General features: G+C 38.7%; 1 pseudogene; it reads right to left on the bottom strand.

Annotated features, from left to right (window-relative positions):
- LOC137764595 (small ribosomal subunit protein uS9-like) overlaps positions 1–16,830 on the bottom strand; it is a 51,556-nt pseudogene extending 34,726 nt beyond the window's left edge.
- Positions 16,831–17,580: the final 750 nt, after the last annotated feature.

The raw sequence follows: 17,580 nt of genomic DNA, 5'->3' as shown, positions 1-17,580 counted from the left end.
CAATGATGTATGATATTATAACGGAGAAAACTATAGGCAGCCCACAATGACATTTCTGAATCATAACAATGATATCCTTTGACTACCTGAGCTTCCAAAATTTAGAAATTTGGATTTTTCCAACAATTAAGTGGAAAGTGTTACCAAGTCATGAGAATAGGAGTTTTTAAACAAGAATCACTTCTCAGAAGGACTGACTAATAATCCCGAGTATTTTTAGAGAATTATGGTTTTCCCTGTACAGTGGGTAGACATGTAGCTTCAACAAAGCCGTGGAGGGAATCCTGCGAAGTGTTTTGCTAGTGGAGAATATCTGGCCCCTGTATGTTTGTATGATAGAATTTACTTAGCAGTGTTCTTGAGAATCACAACGGACCCTCCAGCCTGATCTGGGGTCTTAGAAGAAGTCAGGGCAGGCCAGGGCCAGCAGTGTGATGCCAGGAATGGGGGCAGTGGTTGAGGAGAGTCACATTACTGACCAGATAGGAGTTTAACCTTGAGGCTGGAAGTCAGAAGACATGGATCTTAATTTCATTGCATGCTTTTAAATAGCAGTGGAACTTCTGAAAATTTAACTAACCTTGACAAACTTCCTCTCTCTCATTCTTCAAAGGGGATAATGAGACAGAGCAGATTTCTTGTATGAGAATTAAATGAGATAATATATGTGAAACACTCAAGGCAGTATACAGGCTATTTGAAGACCTTTATCAGGAATAGCCACTATTATCATGACCCTTGCATTTTAGATTTGGAAACACTTTGTATAATATCCCCTATTTATAGGCCCTAACAATGCCCAGGGATACCTTAAAAGGAAAATATTGGAGAGAACAGTTTCATAATGAATTGAATATATCAAGATTCGCTTTAAGTACAGCAGAGTGGGTAAGAGCTTGGGCTAATTTTGAAGAGGGCCAGGTTCAAGGGCCAGTTATGAAAAACAGCCATGTGAACTTCCATGACTTTGAACTTCCCTAAGGCTTTTTTCCTTCATCTGTGAAATGGGGATGCTAATAATAATCCCTTACTTATGGGATGGTTGGGTGGAATAAATGCCTGTAAAGTACTTGGCATGGTGATTAGTATATAGCAAGTCCTCAGTAAATATTAGTGGTTAATAAAATTAATAAAAATAATTGCATATATTAAAGAACTAAAAAAGTGTTTACTGATTTTAAAATAACATTTTACATTTTTGGTAGTAGTCCTATACCAAAGATATAAAGCAACAAAATGAAAACATGCAACAGTCAGGTGTTGTCACAGGTGTGACACCTGTCACAGCACCTGACTGTTGCATGTTTCACAAAGAAAGGACCTGTCGAGGAAGAGAGGTGAGACAAGATGCCTACTTTGGAGGAGTCTTAGACTGGAGGAATTAAACGTAGAACCAGAGGCACAGTCTTACCTCTAGGACTTCTAGACCCTGAGGTATGTTAACTCTAACTCTTACTGCCTCAAGGAGGTCCTGGGTATTTACTCACAACATGACTCTCTTTCCTTGAGTACATTTTTTCTAGTCATCCCTGTGAGCTAGATGTAGTTGTCTACGAAAATAAATCTCTGTTCCAGATAAATAAGGCCAAATTTTTTTCTTGTAAAACCTGCATCGTCATTAATGTTTCAGCATTCAAGTAAAATTGGTCACATTGTATTGCTTTCTTTAAATGATAAACGAGGTGATTATTTTACTTTTTGTGAAAATTCATTTAAATGAGTTCATTTAGCTTAATGCAATCTATCAAAAAAAAGCTTTATGAGGGGAAATCAATTAAAAATAAATGAAATCATCTCTTCATAAAAAAAAAAAGAAAACAATTCCATTGTATTACCTGAAGCCAGCAGAAAATAAAGGTAGAAAGAAAAATGACATAGTCCTATATGTCTCTGATAAATATGGAGAGCAATTTTTAGATGAAAAACTTCTTCCTAATTTATTTTTATTTTATTCACATATCCTCACAGTTATTATGCCATATTTGTGCCTAGTTGGAATCATTCATTCATATAGCCAGTCATTCATTTATTAAATATTTTTGAGCATCAACTAGTGATTAATAGGACAGAGCCAGTTCTTGCTCATATGGAGTTTGTTGTCTGGTGGGTGTAATAACATATAAACAAACCAAAAATACACATTTTTTTTCGATATGGGAATCAGGATGAGAGCCATGATGAAGTACAGAGTTCCACAAATGCATGTAGCAGTAAACCTAATTTGGACAGTGGGATTAGGCAGGGCTTTTCTGAGAAACTAACATCTAAGCTGGGAAACAAGTGTGAGCAGGAGGTAGCTGAAGGCAGAGGCAACTGTAAGCATGTAGTCTCTGATGTGGGAAGATGGGAAGGTCAGCTTTCCAGGCAACAAGATACAGCATGCGAGCATCAGGAAAAAGTACTAGATGAAGCTAACAAAACAGAGAGGATTCAGAAAAAATGGTGGCTTGGTTGCTGGTGGTAGATCTGGAAAGAAGTTGATGGATCAAGAAATATTTGAGAGACAGAATCCACAAAACTGGGTGATGGAGACTCTGGGTCAAGATGGTGAGAGAAAAATGTCAAGGATAACTAAGAAAATAACAAAGTCCTAGTGAACAGTTGGATAGAGGAAGATGCCCTTTGCTGACAGGGGGTGCCTAGAAGAGCAGGTGTATGGTGGGGAAGGTGAGGGGTGTGGCAGTGATGGTGGAACTGAGTTAAATATGAAGCAAAAATATAAAGAAAATACACAACAAAGATTTTTTTTTAAAAGCAACAAAATGTAAGATGAAATAGTTAAATGGAAGAGTTAGGAAAAGAGCATGACAAAGCATTACTTACTGAAAGCACCAATGACTTTAGAGGGAGATGGGGTCTGTTAATATCATAAAGTAGTTGAAGTTTTCTAAAGAGAAAACACTTGCTTCAGAGCAAGCACAAAGCTTCAGAGTTATTTTTAGAAATGCTGGGCGACAATGCTCCCCATAGACCAAAACAAATGAAACTAGTAGTTCTAAGAATGCTCACTGAATGTCAGTTACCGAGGAAGCTAGTTTCACATATTATCTAACACAATCCCCATGATAACCTCAAGAGGTAAATCTATTTTGCAGATGTGGAAATGGAAGCTCAGAAAGGACCCATCGCGCAGATAGTAAGTAGCAAATCCAAGTGGTTCTGACTCCAACGCCCGTGCTCTTTCTCCTTTATTACTTTGCCTCTTTTTGCAGCAGGCCTCCTGAGAGATTTCCAGAGGCTCCTATGCCACTGTCTTCAGTAAACGCATGGTGATTCTTGGCTGATTCTTTCGCTTGCCTAGTAAACAGTTCCTCATCTTTCTCCAATAGCACCCTTATTTCTAGTTGGGTAAATTCCCCTCTAACATGAGATGGAACGGTTCAAGTGCTTTGTGCTCCTTATGATAAGGAAGTAGGAGGGCTGGTGGCTCAGAATAAACCAATATAAAGCTTTCTTCCTGGAACTGAAATTAGGAGCAGAGTGAGGCAAAGTCTGAAAACAGTGGGAGCTGGACCATCACCAAGCAGGCTGTTAAGCAGTTCCTGCTGCCTTGGTCCCTGTGTTTCCACGCATGTTCCTTGGGCGGCCCCATGATCCTGTTAGGCAGCCCACTTTTTTTCCCAAGAATTTCCCTTTTGGCTTACATTAGGTAGATCCAGTTTCTGCTATTTTCAGCCCCAAAGTGTCCACTGCAACAGTAAGCCCATTCCTTGTAGAAGATCAAAGAGCTGTGTAGAAGGAGCTATCCCAGCCCTGCGGCTCTGGCCGCAGTGTGTTCTGTTCTGGGGTGAAAAGGGAGAAGCAAAGAGGAATCATGTTCATTAACTCATATAGGGTGCAGGAGAAAGGGTGTTTAATAAAGTTCCACGGGAGTGGTTCCGGGCAGCGGCTAGGCTCTCTCCAACCCAGTGAATAAAGAGATGTTTTCATAGCGAAAGTTGGATTTGAGCAGAGTTTGGAATGAACTGGTAGAAGGGAATCAGCAGATGATTGGTAGGAAGTTGCTTTTTAAGCACAGAGTTGTATGAAATTTCTATGTCAGAGATGTACTTTTACTAGGTACAAAGGCGTCACTCAAATGAACCCATGTCTAATGATTGCTAACCTGCCCTGGATTCAAACCAGATGCTTCATAGCAAAATATTTTATATGTTTGCATTTACCATAAGCCATTGGCTTTTTGAAAAATATTTTCCCCTTAAAAAAGGTATGGTTCTTCGAATAACTTTATACTCTTCTATAATGAATTATATCAGCCTCAATCCATGAGACAAGGTATTTTTCTGAGTTAATATCCAGTCTTATTGGGAAGACGATTCTATAATTCCTAGTTTTTGAAATAAGGAACCACTGCAGATTATGTTTAAAAAATAAAACAAAAGCTCTAATGATGCTCTGTTTAGCCATGCCTGAGGGCTAAACGTTCCTTCTGCTGCTGGTGGGTTGATACTGGTGGGCCATTTGGGGAATTGGGACAAAAAGTAGTAATCTCTGTAAAAAGAATACTTCAGAGTGCAAAGAGAGAGGGCAATTAATGGAGAAATTAATTATCTATTATTAATTATGTTTTCATAATTGCACATGATTTGTGTATGGCACGGGTGTATGATTACATTGCAAGAATGTGCTACATTTGGAATCTTACATGCATCGTAAATGGAGAATTTATTTCTACACAAATCTACTAGGAGCTTACTTTTGATCAATGTTTTGAATCACTTCTATGTACAAAACACTCTTCCAGTCCCACTTGAGGGGATACCAAGGTCCCAGGTCAGTAAGAAATGAATCTTGCTCTCCAGAATCATACAGTCCATTATATACCTAACCGGCGGTGGGAAGGAATGGTATGTGGTGAATGACTGAAATTATATAAAATAGGGAGAAGGTCGTTACTTCTAGAGTTGGAGATCAAAGAAAGCTTTATGGGGAAGTTGGCATGTGAGATGTTCCCTCCAGCTCCTTATACATTCCCTGTGCCTCCTATGAGGAAACAAGTCAACTGCTATGGAATGAGTGACCCTTAGAGAAATATCTGAGAAGGATGGGTGAGCCCAAGAGGATAGAAGGAGAACATGTGGGACATTTGCATGTTTGGAACCAACACCCTCCAAGGAAAGGGAATGTAAGGCTGCACCTTGGGCACATTCTCTCTGCCTTTGCAGAAGGAGGTACAATGACTGCCCGCGAGGCTGACAGTGTGGGAGAAGCAGACGCCCAACATGGCTGCCAAAAACACCTGAGGTTCCTGCTGAGAAATGGGCTCACACTGTTTCTGAGTCGAAAAGTAGGCACTTCACTTTCTCCTTTCTACTCATCTTTCAGGTTGAAATGGTCTTTTTGTGACTTCTTTTCCTTTCAAGAGTGTTGTTAAAAGGTAGACACTGACCTACTTTCATTTTACAAAAGTATTTCAGAAAGTGGGAAATGCAACGTTCTCAACCTGTGTTAGGGATGTTCTATTCAGAAGAGTCTGAAAAGTACACACACAAAATAGAAGCAAAAAGAAACATGACATTTGCACTTTCGCCTGGTTCTGGGGCACAGTGCTGTGGGCATCTGTGGCAAGAGCAGAATTTTCACATGGCTTCTATGGGTATCCCTTAAAATGCTGGGAACCGCCACCATCTCTGAGGACCTAATATTAGCCAACTCTGATGACTCACCTCCAGACCCTAATATGGCACCATCACTTAAGGGGACCAGCTGCCAATACATAGCAGAAGATAAGGAACTATACTGAGCCCTTTCCTTCAAGCCGAGGACAGCAAAGCGTCCTCCTTGGAGGAGAGTCAGACCTTTGCACACGCCAACCTCTAAGGAAACTCCAGATCTATTTCATAACAGCTAACTGTATTCTATGCAGCCAGGACTCATGTAGGTCTGGTCTTGTCTTTACCTTTGGAGGGTCCACAACCAGTTGGTCTCAGAGAGGGTGGAATGGTCTACTGAACTAAGTTTTGTGCCAACCGGATATTCTTGTTTGTGGAATGATTTGTTTGGAACCACCATATCAGTGGTTCATCTGTGCCAAATACAAGGATCTAGAAACCAAGAGATGGAGTTAATAGGGAGACCAATGCAAAGTCCATCAGGAGAATGAACAGAAAATGGAATCATGGGTCAGGCTAGGCTGATTGATTCCTGAACGGTGATACCAGATTTTGTGAGAGAAAAAATAGAAGACAGAAGTACGTACAGAAAACTTGAGACACACTTATACTAAAACTTTTTCTTTTTTTATTTGAATTTCAAATTTAATGGGGCATCCTACATTTTAGCTGGCAACCTTATCTGTGAGACAAGGGCTATAGCGGAGGAGAGAGTGATTTTATAGAAACCAAGCTGATGCCAAACAACTCAGACAAGAACAAGTCTCATTTGGGGGAAAAAGTCTGCTTCATCAAATATGAGTGGCTGAGGCAGATCTGACTCCAAGAAATTTGTCCCCTGAACACTACATTAAGAATCCCCACCATAACCTCTTGGTTAGTAATTTCGGCCCATTTTCCACTTCTGCCCCCCCACCCACTCCATTCCCCACAATGCTTGGGTCCTCATTGCAGATGGAGCCTGTTAGTTTTCTCCTGAGGGATCCTGTTGGATTGGAGGAACTCGCAGGGCATCCTTTCCTGTCTCTTCCCACCACAGATATTATTATTTCCTGTTTTCCTAAACTCAACATTAGCTGGATCCTGTCCTCCAAGGAAGGGATCAAAAAGGAAGTCATAGTCAGAGCACTCTGGGGAGGGAGAAAAGGAGACTGGAAGGGCTGCAATGATCTCATCCAAACCCAGCCCAGGGATGGAGGGCGGGAGAGAGAGAAGAAGGGACCCTTTCTTCCTCCCCACTGTGGCTGCCTCAAATTCAGTGAGCATCTCCTCTGTCAGGAATGGTGTTTGGAGGGGAGATAAAGCTTTGACACGATATCAAGGTTTCTATGGTACCCAAATGGAGTAACAATGACTTTATAGTCAATCAGTCTCGAGAAATTTTACCCTCGCCTCAAAAGGGAAGAGATAAAGAGGAACAGTGGCAAGACAAACTAAGTGTTGAAGGATGTACAGGGCTAGAATTTACTCATTCAAGAAATATTTGTTGAAGAAATACTGCAGGGCTATTTTTATTATTTAGGCAGTATAAGCCCACTGTCCTGTACCTAGAGAACATTCAAGAGCTAAGAAAATATCTGAGACCAGAAAAAATATATATTCATTGGCTCTGAGATGTAGAAGAAAACTAAAAACAATAATATTCAATGTCTTATCAAATATCTAAAAATATAATGTTATGTCAGTTACGCAATTCAACTTGTGTCATTACATGAAAAATTTAAGTCAAAAGAGCCAACTCAATAATTTCTTCTTTTAAATTCCCCAAATGATAAAAGTTAAAATCTTTTCCATTTTTTTTCTGGTAGAAATATATTTAATATGGAATGCAACTGTGGTAAGACAAAGGGTATTTTTTGAAGTTATAGTTCTTTGTATATTTTGTATTGATGCCCAAGTTTTCAGTTACGTCTCCTCTTTAATTTTCTCAAATATGGGAATTAAGTCATATTTTCCCTTTTGTATATTCATTATATATGGAGTCTATGCCATCTGTAGTCCTTTGTTGTTGTTATTAAGTTATTCACTGATAGACAATTTCCATTTTAGATTCTCGATTTTAAAATATATTTCATAAGCATTTAGAATTACCATAACTACAATTAGTTCTGAAGGGTCTTTGAAAAATTGTCTGGTACAATCTCTTCATTTTACAGATGAGAAAATTGAGCCCCAAATGATTGAGATGACCTAGGTCACACACTGCATAAATGGCAGATACGGGACTCCAAATTGGGTTTTCTGGTTCCACTTCCAGAGTTCATTTCACCCCAGCACACTAACTTTGAAACATTTCCCAGACACTTTTCCCTCTTTTGCAAAATAAAAAAGCTGATGTTACATGCAAACTGGTGTTGGTTCATCCTCTTAAGATATAATAGCAATATTACTCTTGCCCTTAATTCTTCTGCCCATGCACACAAGTAGCTGTCCCAGCTAACCCGAATGACAATTATCCATGATAGGGTGAAGATAATCACAGTGTTTATCTGCAAATCCTTCTCATTTTCATTCTAAGTTTAGAGTCATGCCAAATGAATTTGGACATAAATGTATTTATTACTTCAGTTTGCAATCATTTGAAATTATAAAAGCAGATATTGAAATAAAAGTCCTTTTGGGGGTGACTTATCCTTTGCTTCTGAATTTTCTTACACAGAAATCTATTTGTCTAAGAATTTCTATACAGCCTATAACCAGAGTAATTAAGAACCCTAAAAGGAGGGCAAGATTAGCACAATAATAGCTTTCTTTTCTCTATAAGACTATTCTAATGTAGATAAAATGAGAGCGTATTAGAACCAGAATTATACAGCAGAATTTTTTTAGTCTGAGTTTCAGGTAGGCCTGTTTCCACTTAGAGTCTTTAAAATCTTAAAATAGTAAATATAAATATCTTATTGAAAATACATCCTACATCTTTTTTAGTCTGACACTGGGATTGTTTCTTTCCAGGTTTAAATTTAAACCACCTTGATTTCTTTTTGTGCTTGCTTAACTGTTTTAGTTTCTTTCCAGGTTTAAATTTAAACTACTTTGATTTCTTTTTGTGCTTTGTTAATTGTTTTAGTTACCTTAAAAAAATATGTGTTTGTGTTCTTTTTTATATTAATTAATCAGAAAGATCACATTCTTATTCATAGAAAATATGTATTTTAAGACTTTAAACTTTTTAAAAAATCTTTCAAAATCATGATTTAGGCTTGTTGTTTTTAATATACAAGGATAAATACGAAACCTTACTTTAGAAACATCTCTATTTCCGATCTTAGTGACATTTCAAATTCAAAGTAGTTTAAGAACTTTATTAGAATAGGCCTTTGGTATAATATTTGACAGATGGTTGTGACTAAGGGGAAGTTACCTTTGGAACTCTTCCACTAATGACTGTCATAAAAGAAATGTCATCCCCTTATTCTTCATTTTGACTCCATTCCTTAAAGTTTGCCTCTCATTTGTATTCGATTGTTAAATTTCCTCAGTTAGTCCTTCTCTTAGGCCTCATTACCCCAATCTGTGTTTTCAATATGTAGAAAGTTCAGGAAATTCCTTTTTAGGGTTGCAGGCAAGCCTTTAGGAGAACACACATGTGCATGCAAAGAAGATATTTTTGTTTCTTAATGAAGTCAGCAGATCCTTATGATGCAAGGATGTTTGGAGAATTAGGAAGCACCTTGGGAATCAATAAAATGATTTGTGTCTGACTAGTATGTTGGGGAGGAATGACAACCAGTTTTCTTGTCCAAACATCTTTCAATTAGTGATGGATCTTCAGTCTAACAGAGAGACCAAGTTCATACACTTCTGCCTCTTCAGAAGATGAATAAAGAATGATTTTTAATGCCACCTAGGCCCGATCTCAGGGTAGTTTTCCATCTCTTCTTCCTTCTCATCCATTTTGCTCCTCCTTGTCCTATGCTGCTTTGTCAAAATATGTAAATTTACAGTGTGACCTGTTGGAGCAAATGCATTTCTCTTTGCTATATTCTCTTTCTAAAGCCTGAATTCTCCCAAACCTTATAAATGGAGATGGGGAGTGTCTTGGTGTGAGGCAGTTTCCAAGTAGGGGTTTCCAAACTCTGCTTTGCAGAGGCCTAAAGTCTTCTCAGCATTCCCCCAGGGGTCACAAGTTATATAATGAAGGTAAGCAGGTGGGACTCTATGTGTGTGTATGTGTGTGTGTGTGTTTGTGTTGGGGGAAATCGTTAAACACTGCTCCATTCAAGGGATTATCAGTATTACCAAGTAGAGTTCCTTACATTAATTTGTTTAAACAATGAATCCATTTTTTAAATTAAAATAGTAATATAATGTTTGGAAGCCAATGGTCTAAGGGGATAAAATCATTCATCAAAGCACTTTGAGAACCAGGTTAAGTTTTAGCTCTAATCTTAATTAGATCTCAGACCTAGGGTAAGTCACTTGATGCCCTTAATCTTCAGTACACTTACCTACAAAGTAAGGAGGCTAGAGAAATTATCTCTAAGTTCCTTCTTGGTCCAGCACTAAACAATTATATGAGAAGTTCAGTATTTTGTCCTTCCAATAACTCATTTTGTCAGGCTGCTATTATATTTTTTTTTAATTTTTGAATTTTATTTTATTTATTTTTTTTATACAGCAGGTCCTTATTAGTCATCAATTTTGTACACATCAGTGTATACATGTCAATCCCAATCTCCCAATTCATCATACCACCACCACCATCCCCCACCGCTTTCTCCCGTTGGTGTCCATATGTTTGAACTCTACATCTGTGCAGGCTGCTATTATTTAAAGTTATAATCTTTATGAAGGTGCTTCTCAAATCTAGGACCAAGTGTCCTCATTTGTAGAATTGTTGTCTAGACTTAATGATTTCAAAAGTCCTTCTCAGATCCTGAATTCTAAGATTTTACTGTCTTTTTATATGCTATTACAAGTCTACAGGGATACAAATGATAAAAGTAAAGTATTTGCAGTCTTTGCCTTTTCTCTGCATAATACTATAATAGGAGAATTTTATCTTAACTCTCTCATGCTCTTTTCCTTCTTTATTCTTCTAGAAAGTTCTTGCATTTGTAGCTAAAAAATACGTGGTGACAGGACTCTCAGGAGGCTGTTAGGTAGAGCACAGAAGGAGTTTTTCTAGAAACAGGTCACTGGAGCAAGATGCATGGGGATAGCTGTGGTGTGTGGGAACAGTGGACCAGAAAGGAAAAATCAAGATATTTTTAAGACATTTCTGGGATCTATATAGAAATGTCTTGAGATATTTTGAAAGGATTTCTTTGCAAGGGTTAATATTCTTTTTACTGAGGTACACCTTCAGGATTAAACTACAGGATTCATAGCTTCATATGTGTTCTAGAAGGCAATATTGTTTAGTGAAATAAAGATGAGGCCAGAGTCTAAACTGTAAAATTATTAAAATCATTTGGGGGCAGACGTAGAGAATGGACTTGAGGACATGGGGAGGAGGAAGGGGAAGCTGGGGCGAAGTGAGAGAGTGGCATGGACAGAGATGCACTACCAAATGTCAAATAGATAGCTAGTGGGAAGCAGCTGCATAGCACAGGGAGATCAGCTCGGTGCTTTGTGTCCACCTAGAGGGGTGGGATAGGAAGGGTGGGAGGGAGACACGAAAGGGAGGGGGTATGGGGATATACGTATACGTATAGCTGATTCACTTTGCTGTACAGCAGAAACTAACACACCATTGTAAAGCAATTATACTCCAATCAAGATGTTAAAAAAAAAAAAAAATTGGAGGTTTCCAAAACTCATGACAGTAGTCCTTCTGCTATTCTGTGAACTGCTCCTACCTACTTCCCCACCCACAGAGAAGGCCATGCCAGATTTAGCTTCTCAGTCCGTAAGGAACTGAACCATTACTCTCACAGTCTCTGCCTCCCCATCTCTCATCTCTCTAGCTCTCTCCCTCTCCCTCTCTTTCTCCATAATCTACCTCTGTTACTCTCTGAATATCTAATTCACTCTTCTGTCTCTGCCAAACAGCTTTCTCTGGGTCCATTTGGATACAATTTTCTCATAGCTCCTGTGTTTATATACCCTTAGTTCCAGACATCAGCAAAGATTAACCGATTTCTTTCAGTTCCAATCCCAAATCTGTAACAGAGAGAATTTGGCCAGCCCTGCTTTACCCAGGTGTCCACACCTGGTGTCAGCCTTGGCCAGGTGGTAAGTGTACGAAAGAGCCTCCTTGACCACAAAGCTCCAAACAAACACAGGGGACTATTAGTAGTCTTCAATCCTGCAAAAGTCTCCTATTTCTAAAATTCTAGGATCCTGTGATCTTGCCACACACAGGTTGAGAATGCCCTGTTCTTCCACCGTCCTCCAGTTTGCCACGTCATTAAGAATGACACATAGCCCATTACCCCACAAGCAAATAAATGAATGCGCTGTAATGGGAAGAATCTGGACACTGAATCGTGCATTCTCTCACTGCTGTAGTCCAACTCCACTGACACAGGTCACAAGACCTTATAATGTAGGCTTCTGTTTCTAAAAGTAGGAATTCTCTAGCGGCCACAAGATTCATCATTGCTCATCTTTCCCCTCTGGTGTCCTGAGAGTTTTCTGCCTGTCTTCAGGTGTTTTGTCAGTAACAACGTCAAAAAAAAAAAACATAGACAGTTTCTTAGCAAGCTATGAATGCCAACTAATAATCCTGCCCAAAGAGAGCTGACTAACAGGTCTCACTGTCACAGAGGTAATGAAGGCATCTTGTCTAGAAAAAATGAGGTGTCACCTTACTTGCACAAGCAGCTTTCAACAAGTCTTGCCCTATTTAGTCAGTGACTGATATGGACTGAATTGTGTCCACCCAGAACCCCTATGTTGAAGCCCTAACCCCCAACGTGACTGTATTCCGAGACAGGACCTTTAGGGAGGTAATTAAAGTTAAATGAAGTCACAAGAGTGGGGCCCTAATCCGATAGGACTGGTATCCTTATCTGATAAGACAAAGAAGAAACACAAGAGATGCATCTCTTTCCACTGTGCACTATGTGAAGACACAGGGAGAAGGTAGCTGTACACAAATCAAGGAGAGAGCTCTCACCAGAAACTACCCCTGATGGCAGCTTGATCTGGAACTTCCAGCCTCCAGAACTGTGAGAAAATACATTTCTGTTGTTTAAGCCACCCTGTCTGTGGAATTCTGTGATGCCAGCCCAAGCAGAGTAACACAGTGACACTGTTGACAAATCCTTGCAAACAAGAGAACGGATATTCATTTTTGGCCCCTGCTACCGCCAGTGGGGACAATCAGTTTCTCTCCCTAGGTCGATTGCTCTGGTTGCATTAACATCTGATTTCCACTTAATTGATCTGATCAACTCTGCCCTGATCTGAACTGGTCACAAAGACAAGTGAAAGCCCTGAATCAACCCTGCCACTGTCTGCTGTTTTTCAGTTGTCTAGACACAGTCATAAATAGCTGGATGACTGCCCACTATAAATTTTTAATGAGAGATTTTGAAATTAGAAAAGGAGGGAAGCAATTGCAATTTATGGCCTGGAGTGACTCAGTAAGCAGGGACCCACCTGCAAAGCCAACACCGGACATCCATCAGGTCCCCTACATCATCTGCATGCTTGGTTATGCGAGCACAGAGCACCAATCCTATTTTTACTTCCCACGTCACCCTGGACTCTTCCCAGAAAAATCCCATGATACTTCCTCCTGATTCTTAGCTTAGGGAATGAGAATTCCCTAAATCAAATGAAAATGATTTGGGAATTTTCTGGCTAAGTAGTTTCTAAAGCAGTTTGGATCAATGAGCAATCTTTGAAAATATGAGGCAGATATTCTCCCCAGAGAATATCTATGTATTGCAAAGAATTTTGGGAAGTGCACAGGCATCTGGAAGCCTGTTCATGCACCTGCGCATGGTAGGTTAGTACCCCTACAATGTAACCTGTGTCACAGCTCTCTTTTCTGCTGTGGATCTGGGTTTTCTGAGCTGTTTCTCTATAAATTTGGGTATTCAGAAAACAATATACCTGGACTATATTCTGTTAAAATGTGCTTACTAAATTAACCTATACAACAGTGCAGTCAAAGAAAGATAAAATATATTTCAATCTACATGCAGAATGTGTGTGTGCATAATTGTTTGTATGTGTGTCATTTTCTTTTTCTTACAAAACTGTAGTAGAAGACATTGTTCTTGATATTATCTGATGTGTCTTTTACATAATGATCCTGGTGATTAAACAACTTTTTCCCCTGGTTTTTCCCTGCTGAGCTTCCTCTTAGAGGCAATAAAAATTATACAACTCAACATGTTTACCTTTTTTCTTGGCTCCCAGAAATCCTATAACTAAATCTTACTGCCAACAGCAAATTTATTTTAAGTTCCTGGAAACTGTCCTTTAATTTTAAAAGTTTATTTAATTATTTTTAACTGATTTAACCTACAAAACATCTTTCTTTTTGGACTAGACAGCTCATAAATGATAAAACAGAAAAAGTTAAGCCAGCAGACAATTACTCTAGGCAGCAAGATAAATGACAGTTTTTAGAAGAAAAAAAGTTACTATTACTTCTAATATTGAGTCAGAAAAGTGAATGATGATCTTCTCTTGGTGCATGGATGATCTGGGATGTTTCACTATCAATGGGATATCCTTTTATTCTTCCAGCTAACATGTCCTTGGAATGCAACTCGATGCCAAAGAGTCTGCCAAGTGGGCATTGATTTATACATCAAGCAAGATAAAGTTCTGCCTTTAAGAGCTGGGTCATTCATAACTTGGGAGATAGCCAAATAAATAGACAAATAAAGCAGTGCAAAAATGCTATGTTGGGGTACACACAGGAGCAACTTTTTTATGTGATTCTTTTTTCAGTAGCTGAGCAGATATGCAACCCCTCTATTCAAATCTCAATAGCACAATCAGTCCTTCATTTTGTTACAAAGTCAGTCTTCCTAAAACCTTGCTTTCCCACTTAGCTTCTTTGATCAAGAGGTAGAGGTTCAACTTTGCATTTGATAAGAAGAAATATAAATGACCAATAAAAATATTAAAAAGTTTAACGTCATTAAAAATAAAAGAATTACAAATAACAATTAGATACTTTTTCTTTGGCTACCTATTTTACGAAATGAATATGATTAAACATTGATTAAAGTGTGGGGGTAAAAAGCACTACCATCTACTGTCAACAGAAGGCAAATTGTCAATATATATTTCCAAAGCCTCAACCATGTAAATAACTTTTGAGTCAACATCTTTCTATAAATTTACTGTAAAGAAATAATTCGTTATGTATGAGATATATGTCAACAGTGTTATTTATAAAGGTAAAAAAATCTAACCAACTCTAATACATAAAATACAATAGCTATTGAAAAAGGTACTGTAGAAGCATATTCTTTAACATGCAAAAACTTTCATGAAATTACTGGGTGAAAACAAAGCAGGTTATAAAAAAGAACATCTAGTACAGATCCTGTATGGATATAAGGTAGGTAGATATATTGGTTGATATACAGCTAGATAGAAATACACACAGGTATACTGATACAAAAGTCTACAGGATATATATTGAAACATTGTCTCTAAAACAGTGTTCCTCACATGTTTTCTGCGGCCCATTAGTTTAACAATCCAGCCTACATTTTGTTAAAGTGTAGATTACAGGGTCCCAACCCCATCCTCTGAATCAGAACATTGGGAGTGAGGACAAGGATTATATTTTAACAACCCCCTCAGGGGATTATTATGCTGTAGAAAAGTATAATCTACAATTTAAAAGAAATAATATTAAGGCCAATTTCCAGCAAAAATTGCTTCCTGATACAGGAGCCAACCCAAAGTGCTTCCCAATGACAAAAGTGGAACAATTAGAGAAACAGTATAAATAATGAGATCATTGGATTCTAACCCACTGAATAGAGGATGAATATCCATAAGTCCATATTGATAAAGTTAAAGAACAGAATGAATTCCTCCTTACAAAACAATTCCAAATGATAAATGGAGAGAGAAAGAGAAAAATAGAAAATCACCATTAGGCAAATACTACAGTAATTATTGCAGATAAGATCAACTAATGGAGTTAAAATTGATGGATAAAAGTTTGGGGGGGGAAGGGTGTTTGTATTGTCTCAAAGTAGGTCCCATAAGATATTTATGAATTATGAAGGGAAAGATTATAACTTTGGAAAGAAACCAGCAGATCCTACCTTACCCAAGGAATCAAGGTTAACATCATCAAGAATAAGAAAATTCAGCATTATGAACCCCATGATATGATGCACTAAGAAGGACACAACATCACTTTTGTCAAAAAAAAAAAACTATAACCTCATTATAACGTGAGAACACATCAGACAGACCCAAATTTAGGAAGAAAGTAACTGACCAGTACTCTTCTAATGTGTTGAGATCATGAAAGAAAAGACTGAGGAATATTAGAGAATGGAGGAGTCTAAGGAAAAGTAAAGAAATTTGGGATCCTGAAAACAGTCCTAGAAAAGAAAAAGTTCATTAGTGGGAAAACTATGGAAATCCAAATAAGATGAAGTCTAGTTAGTAGTACTGACCAAGGTTAAGTTCCTGGTGTTGATTATTGTATGATGGTTATGTAGGATGTTAACATTAGTGGAAGCTGGATGAGGGATACGAGTGAACGCCATACTATTCTTTGCAGCTTTTCTGTAATTCTAAAATGCATTCAAACAAAAAGTAACAAAAATGGCTAAGCAGTCCTTTGATTCAGCACCTTTCAGTTCTCACTAACGTATTTATAAATCACAAAGGCCAAAATAAAACCACCAAAAACTCTAGGAGTGCCATATTCTCAAAGGGATTCCCTCTAAATCAGGCCGATGCTGTTAAATGGAGAAACTCAGCTGGTACCTAACAAATGTTTACACACTAAAAGACAGTGAATAAACCAGTAGGACTAAAAGAAAGGAGGAAGACCCATTATCATTTTCCCCACCGTCTGCGCCTGGCTCAGAAACTCAAGGTCTGTTTGAATGAGAAAGCTGGACAGCCATATCTCCATGAGGGTGTAGCTTTCTGAGGCAGCAGGAGCCACTGACTTCGGTGGACGCCTCTTGGGTCCTCCACTATCTGCCTGAAACACAAGGAGGCTTTGGCATACTGAAGGCTCCAGAGCCATGGCTGAACCTGTGATGGTGGTGTCCCCAGCTCGCCAGACTTTTAGGGCAAAGCCCTCGGGGTCGAAATGAAGCATCTTCTAACGCAGGCAGCCAAACCTCTATAGACAACTTCAGCAGCCAACATCACTGAAGGAGCCTGAAGAAGGAGAGGAAAAACTTGGCAAAGATACCAGCTCATCTGTGACCATACGTGAGACATCTTGGAGGATTTTCGGAAGTTACTAATGATACTGAATGGCAAATGCTGGTGACAGCCACAGGAATATAGTTTATGTCTGTGCTCCTGGCCTATAGGAAAGACTCAGTAAGTATTAACTATTATTTTTATTGTTATCCCATTTGCACCCGCTGGCTAGAGAAATCTGATCAAGCACTGCTTAAAGTCGGTCTAAGTTAATAAGAACCGTTTTCCAGGTGCTGTGTGAGTGAAGGCAGTTGAGGGGCAAACATGAATAGGGGTTCACATCAGGGTGTTGGTTCCAGATTTGCATTAACTTGGACCAGCAGCTGCTCTTCTCTGAGCTTCTTATCTCTTCTATAAATAACCCCCAAGATTCTTTTCAGTCATAGAGTTCTTTAACTCTGCATTCTTTAAATTCTTTCATTTCTCTAATTCCTGAACAAGACTGCACATGTTGTTGACCCTCTGCTAAATATCAGTAGAAGATAGACTGAACTCATTAGAAATGCAGATTCTCAAAGCTCACTCCAGAGCTACTGAATCAGAACCTCCAGGTGATTCTGATGCTGGATAAAGTGGTTTGAGAACCACAGAGCTCTTGACTCTCCTCTCCTTTTTCAGGGAAGAAAACTGACGTCCTAAA

The sequence above is a fragment of the Eschrichtius robustus genome, chromosome 5 (assembly GCF_028021215.1).
Source record: "Eschrichtius robustus isolate mEscRob2 chromosome 5, mEscRob2.pri, whole genome shotgun sequence".
Taxonomy (NCBI): domain Eukaryota; kingdom Metazoa; phylum Chordata; class Mammalia; order Artiodactyla; family Eschrichtiidae; genus Eschrichtius; species Eschrichtius robustus.
This window is presented reverse-complemented; position numbering and strand designations above follow the sequence as displayed.